Source organism: Penaeus japonicus, unplaced genomic scaffold (assembly GCF_977035675.1).
Source record: "Penaeus japonicus unplaced genomic scaffold, GWHDUDI00000001_assembly GWHDUDI00000014, whole genome shotgun sequence".
NCBI classification, from domain to species: Eukaryota; Metazoa; Arthropoda; class Malacostraca; order Decapoda; family Penaeidae; genus Penaeus; species Penaeus japonicus.
The window spans coordinates 26,059,153-26,066,652 of record NW_028234416.1 but is presented as its reverse complement, the minus strand read 5'-3'; the positions used below and the strand labels follow the sequence as shown (position 1 = coordinate 26,066,652).

Here is a 7,500-nt window from a genome sequence, read left to right as displayed (position 1 = left end):
GCACCGCTTGTGCATGTAGATGCAAAACTCGGTTAAGAAGGGGAATTTAAACTGTAAATATTCCCAGGAAATCCATAGAGAGAAAATATGGTACCTACAGTTAATTTACAAACATCCTACTTCTCATCCATCGCCTTCTACCATTATATTATGCTTTCCTCTATATTCACAGCATATATATATATATATTCAATATATATATATATATATATATATATATATATATATATATATATATATGTATGTATGTATATATATATATATATATATATATATATATATATATATATATATATATATAGAGAGAGAGAGAGAGAGAGAGAGAGAGAGAGAGAGAGAAATGAAAGAAGCAGAGAGAAAGAGAAAAAAATAAGCAGAGGGAGTGAGGATAAATTTCAATGGAAAACGAGCGAGAAGTAGGGCTGCATCGCACTGTGGCGTCTGATAGCTTATGTTTGTTCCTCCAGCTTTTATCAATTATTAAGTTTATTCTTGCTTTAGCTTGACATTTGCTAACGTGGCACAGTTTACCTTTGAAAAGAAACAAAGATGAACGTTGTAGTCTAAGAAGTGGCTGTAGAAAATAAACGGGAAGTTGATGTGGCGTGGAATTACATAAGTTCGTTCCTTTTATTTTTTATTAAGAAAAAAAGAAAAAGAAATTTGGAAAGCCTGTAAAATCAATACAGGTACAAAGAATAATGGATCCCGTTCTTATTACATACAGTTATTGTTTAAATTGCTTTTGCTCAGAGGAATTTGAAACAGCAATGGCTGAGGACATCCAAGAGAGAACTCATCCATGCGCGTTGCTAGAGCTTTTATTGGGACTTGTATTTGATACCATCGATGAAGAACCCACACGCTTTGATGGTGCAACGTCTTCTATGGCACATGGGACTTCTTTACCAAAACCTGCCAGATGATGTTGATTGTCCTGTCATTCAGCACTCCCCAACTTGACAGAAAGGCAACAGCACCAGAAGCAAAGAAAGCCAACCTCCCAGTCTTATTTTCTTTAACCACAGTAAACAAACAAACCCATAAGTTACTATATTGACAGTAGGAAATTAATTCAGGCTCTACTTTCTTTCGTTGTTGGATTTATTGGTTATCAACCAGCATTGTAGAGGGAAGCATTTTTCTATATACGGAGTGAGGCGGGTAAGTCTAGTGGCGTTTACTCTGAGATGGGCCAACACCTCCCTTCTATTTTTTTTCTGCAGGCTATGTTGCACAGTTTTATTTCTTGTTTATGTTTGTTGTTGATTGTGAGGCTGGTCCACTCACTTTGCCACAGAAGATGAATTTTTGCTTTTATAAGGGAAACAAAACACCTCAGATCTGTGCGGACAATGCCAGGGTCCAGATCACCAGCCTTTTCGTTGCCATAGATACCCGAGTGTCCAGATACCCATATCAGCTTGATTGATTTGCTGGCACTATGTAGCTTACGAAGGATATTTGCCTGTAATTCATTTTGGTGGTTTGTAAGGATTTGATGGCTTTAACTGAACTTAGTGACTCCGCCTCCGGCACCGTGGCTTTGGCTGATGGCAGCCAGTCTACTACGATGGAAAAGGTGGGTTTCTGGTGTATATTTGAATGAATCAGGGTATCGATGGTGGAGAGATCTATATTGACTTCTATGAGGTCTCGGAGTTTATTGGAAAGTGTCATTCAGCACGGTCCCGCGGGCTCAATAGCCGGCACAAAACATTCCCTTTGGAGTGACGGGGTTGCCTGGCTATTTTGGCGCAAGCTAGCCGCGTCTGAGAGGAGGGGAGGTACTCCTGATTCAGTCTCTATGCGCTCGATGCGAGTGCATTTAAGGGCTCCAAGACAAACGTGTAAACAAGCACTCTGCACAACATCCAGTCCTTTCAGTAGTTGTGCTCGTTGCCAAGCCATACACGATTGACCCGTAATCTACTTTAGACGTAACCAGGGATTTATATAGCATCGACTTTCTATCAGCTACATATTCGTGTCCAGAAATGCACTTTAATATATTAAGTGCTTTTTGACATTTATTCTTTAACTGACCAATGTGGTCTTTCCAATTTAGTCTACTATCAAAAAGTAGACCAAGAAATCTGTCAGAATTTTGAATAGGTATTGGGTGAGTTTGCCTGATGTTGGGCTTCCTCTTATGGGTATAAATCACGCCGATACTCTTAAGGAAAATTTAAAAACCCCACTGGAGGCTCCAGTTATGAGTCATATCCAGTGCCAATTGGATCTGATTTGCCGAGAACTCTGCATTACTGCTGGATAATGCACAATCATCGGCATGCAGTGAGTATTTAAGATTCCGTTTATCATACAAAGAAATAATGTTGGTGACAAGACACTTTCTTGCGGGACCCCGTTTGCCTGGACAAAAATGTCCGAAAAAGTGATATTGTCTCTAGGTGCATCAAAATTGTTTCCCTCATGTATGATGTTTCTTATTTTGCAAGATATATTTTTTCTATTTATTTTTTTTAATAGTGGACCAAATCTCTGAAGTAATGGCGTTGCTGTTGATCGTAGATAAAGCTTCGCCAGGAGTCTCTTTTAGCTTGTCTGTTTGTTCTTCGAACCCTAGCTCTCGCTAGTTTGTAATTGCGAAAGTTCTCATTTGTGATGTTATTTTTGAAAAGCTTGTAGGCACTATTTCGTTCACATAGCACCCTGCGGCAATCTAGTGTCTGCTATGGGACTCTATGCTTAGCACTATCTGTCGAAGCCATAGGAATGGTTGCCACTGCTGCATTTAAAATACAATTTTGAACATTGCTTACTTTATCATCAATGGTTTCTCTAACAACTTCGAGCTTGACGCTCCTTGTGAAGGTGATCCAGTCTGCTCTTTTTACGTTAAATTTAGGTGCTGAAGGCGTCCTCGTGGTGTCGCATGAATACTTAATACAAAAAGGAAGGTGGTCGCTTCCCAACCAGTCGCCAATGGTTTGCCACAGGCACTTGGCTGCTAGTGTTGAAGAGACCAGTGATAGGTCAATAAAGCTCAAATTACTGGTATTATCGTCCATTCACGTCGGACTACCATCGTTTAGAAGGACCTGATCAGAGTCATTGATCACCTTAACTACTTGTTAACATCTATATTATATATCCGCAGGGATTACGTGTCATGGGGTTTGGAAGTGCCTTGTCCACCATTTTTTGTTTTTCTTTTCTGTTTTTTTCTTTTTTTGGGGGGAGGGAGGCGCTTCCTCCTCTCCCTCGCTTCCCGAGGGCCTCTCTCGGAAATTGTTGGAGACAGTAGCCTCCATGTCCTGCTCCTCCTTGCGAGGGAGACAGCTAGCAGAGTGCGATCTTTTTTCTCACGAGAAACAGTTCGAGAGCCAGGCGAAGTCCTCGCAGAAGTCGCCGGGGCGGTGATGTGTGGTCTAGACTGTGATTCGATGTCTACTTCGTTAAGATGTTTGTGCTGGGTTGATTCAGCCATTTCATCGACCATTTTTGTCAATTGATAAACTTTAATATTTAATTTTTTAACCGTTTGTTTGAGTTTAGCAATTTCCTTATCCTTTGACACTACTTGCACTGGATGTCATGTTAGTTGCTACAGCAGCATAGGAAGTATTAGGTTTGTCAAACCGTCCACTTTTCTCTTAGCTCCACAGTTAGCACATTTGATAGTATTTCCGGTGCATTTAGTGGTGTCATGAGCTTCAGCACATATACCACAAGTGAATTTATCCGTTTCCTTGTCTATACATCTTAATTAATGAAGTGTGTCCGAATTTTCAGCATTTCTTACAATACTTTGTTTTTTTAATATAAGGTCGCACTTGGACTCATTCATACCCAACTTTGACCTTTTCAGGAATTTTATTCGAGGCAAGTAAAATAACACAGTCCAGTTTTCGTTCGCACATTCCCGTCCTTCTTGGTCATGCAGTTCACGTCCACTACACCTTGGTCCTTCATGTTCTCAAGGATTTCACTTTCATCCATCGTCCTCAAATCCCTGTGAAAGGTTACTCCTTCACAGGTATTTGGGCCAATGGGAATAGTTATTTTTACTGTGATATCATGAATCTGTGTCAGTTTACGTAAATACTTAACCTGGGAAACGAATTGCAATTAAATAGGGAGGCTACCATCTCGCAATTTACGGACAAAATCGAAATCGCCGTCCACTTGACCATCAAGGACCTTTTTGATTATGAAGGGGTTAATGTTATGGAGCGATTGATTTTTTTAAATACATTTGATTGTTACACACCTAGCATTCTCTGGAGGGATTGCAAAAAGAGGCCGTTTAGGTATGCCATTGGTATGGGATCCGTTGTTCATTGTCGAATTGGTCGTAGAGTGGTCATGGGTCGTCCTCCCTCCTTGAGGAGGAGGAGGGGTAGCCAGGGTGTCATTCATTCTGGGTTTCGGATTAAGCGGATTAAGTCCGAAGCCTGGGCCAAGTCCTTTCCTGACGGGACCCAAAAAAGCCCTTAACTATTATTATCAACCTGTCAGCAATAATTAAGAGAGTTGCAGTTTTACGTATTCTCTCCTCCCCCAGTGGAAGCCTGGTTGCGTTCTCCAGTACCAAAGAGGGATTCGAGTTTTGTGTGAGACACCTTACCGCCGAACCTACATACTGCGAGGGACGGTAATTTGGTGCCCACCCCCATGTGAATACGGGAGCTTCCAAGGAAGCTCTGGCAGGCTCAGGAAAGTCACACAAAAAATAGTTAGAAAAGTGCGCCTTCAGGAAGACCCAGACTACAGGGCCTCCCTACCCAGGGGACCCCTGGGGTAGAAGAGAGCTGCGGGTCTGGGGTGGGGTGCTGACTACGACTACTGTAGCTTCGTGTAACCTGCAAAATCAATGCACTGAATGTGCAGGCAAAGCACTAAAAGTGTGCAAAATCTGTAAATGCAGTCTTTACTTTGTTTTATTACGTTAATTAAACTCAGAAACAACAATGTTCAGCGAGACTAGAGGCCCTGGATACCAGGGTAGCTCCAGTGGCACAAGACCTCTAGTTTGTTGCTGCTGTGTTTTCAGAGATAAAGGTGTGAGCTTTTCAGTCTCATACACAAGTGTTGACAGCTGACTTGTTTCTTTGGATGACAAATTGTATGTGTTTGAACATACAGCCACGTTTATGTCATAGTGGGTACATTGAAATGTGGATGTGAAACACTCACATAATCTTTGACTCAGTAGTCGCAGTGACTAAAGACAAAGGCAAAGTGCCACGTTTGAATATAAAAGAAAATAAATGTGCAATATTAAATTTATATATCCTCATCATAGTACTATTAATTGCTTGACATTTTTACAATTTAAATGTTAGCATAAATTTTTAAATATGGCAGTGTGAGACTAGACAAAATCAATACAAACAGCTTTAGAACAAAGCCCATTCACATATTGTGGGACAATTTTGGAGTCAAAACCTGTTTTTAAGACAGTTCTTAAATTTGTTGAAGAAAATTCTATGACCTCGGCTGAATACCAACCCAGGCGGCCAAATTACAAATATGCTACACAGGGGCAGATCCAGGAATTTTGGCAGGTGGGGGTCTGGCCCATTGCTGGAGGGGGCCAAGCTCCAGGAGGCAGCCAAACTATGAGCTTGGATATATGCACCTGTTAAAAGACCACTCTTTTGATGAATACACCGTCAGTTTCCATACTCTTTTGATGTATACACCGTCAGTTTTCCTTACTCTTTTTGATGTATACATCACGGTTAAAAATTGTTGGTGACCAAAGCAGGACCCCCAGCCCTTGGATCCACACCTGCTACATGAATGGTAAAGAAAGTTTCAATCTCTCCCCATTCACTCAGAAAGAGGGACAGATATCCCTATTTGCTGTTAGACTGCAGTACATTGAGTGCAAATATGAACACAATGTACTGAACATGAAAAGATGAAAAGGAAAACTATGATATGTAATAAATTTATTTGGAAGTAATGATATCTACAAGAAAAATATAGCACTTATTAAACACAGAAAAAGCTACTAGAAAACAGAATAATCTTAAAAGAAAATCTCTTTACATCTGGAAAAGAACTTGACATGCAAAAATATTGAATACATTTATTGATAAAATAAAATGATGTAGGTATATATGCGACAATTACCATTAGGTTATAACACAACTACATAAATTATGGTTATAACATCAGATGGTATATTTAAAATATAGTGTTCAATCTAATCAATTTGGTACATAAAAAAGAAAACACTAGCAATCTATATCCTCATCTTGAAATGAGTAAGACTAGATTTTCTGTGAAGAATTTATTTTCTTTCTTGTCTTTATCCTCAGATTTGCATTCATACATTGCACTTGTGAGTATAACTTTCCTATTGCATTTTTCTTTTTATTCACGTGTATTTGTTGTGTGAAATTTAGTTCTTTTCTCCTAATGTTAAGACTGCAATGTTTAACTCATGTATAGATCAATGTCCATGATCAATTACAATTAAGAATAAGTTTCTTTTCTCTGGAAATTGCATCATACGAAAAGCTTACGTTGCTGAAGTTATGTAAGTGACACCAAGTAATAGGTAATTTACAAGTTGAAAGTGTAATTCAAAAAGTAAAACTTGTCAGTTTCCTGTAATCTCAATTTCTACAATACTATTTCAGAGCAGCAGTGATGCTTTTGCTATCCTAAAAATCCTTGTCATATGATATAGGTACAGCAGTCTAATAACACTGACATTCAAAATTCAAAATAAAATATAGCTTTTAATTTCTCATGGGAGAGAATGTATATGTATATATATATATACGACTATACATTTACAAATAGAATGCGCTACAAAAAAACAAAGTCACTTCTGCCCTAAGAGAAGCTATCGTAATTCATAAAACATTTATACATCATTTCTTGTTGAACCTTTCACTACCATTCTCTACATATGCATAACAGTCTGCCCATGGTTGCCTTACATTCAAAATATACAAATTAGTTTATCTGGGGTTTTAACTTACGACCCTTCTCATACCTATGCTCCCTCCAAACTTTACATTACAAATGTTCTGCAAATACTCATACTTTAGAAAAGATAATCAATATTACTTGAGCATCAAGTCCCCCCCTACAATTCAAAATTAGCACTCCGACTCTGATACCTAATCAGATAGTGAATGGGTTAACAATCTTTGCAGAAACAGTGAATATATTTTCATAATAAATAAGCATATGCTTTGAAATACATGACATGCTTGCACTGCATTTGCTAGACCTTACATTAGACAATAGCTTTCATATCAAAATCTGATATAGCATTTACCAGAAGACATGGAAATATGTCTAATATTATACATAAAACAGATGATATATCCAATCTGTAGGTGGATTCATTTATATAAACAAATATAATATAATAAAAATCAATAATAATCTAGAGAGAGAGGGACAGGGAGAACCAGAGGAAGAGGAAGAGGGAGAGTGAGGGAGAGACAGGGAAGATCGGTGGTGAAGAAATATCCCTCAAAATTTTTTTTTTTATCATATCCTATT

General features: G+C 38.6%; 1 protein-coding gene across 1 annotated transcript in view; it reads right to left on the bottom strand.

The window, feature by feature from the left end:
- Positions 1–5,912: 5,912 nt before the first annotated feature.
- LOC122260894 (uncharacterized protein CG1161) overlaps positions 5,913–7,500 on the bottom strand; it is a 5,369-nt gene continuing 3,781 nt past the window's right edge. Inside the window, exon 4 of the mRNA XM_043028351.2 lies at positions 5,913–7,500. This exon is cut by the window's right edge and continues 489 nt beyond it. The gene's annotated coding sequence lies outside the window, so the exon portion shown is untranslated.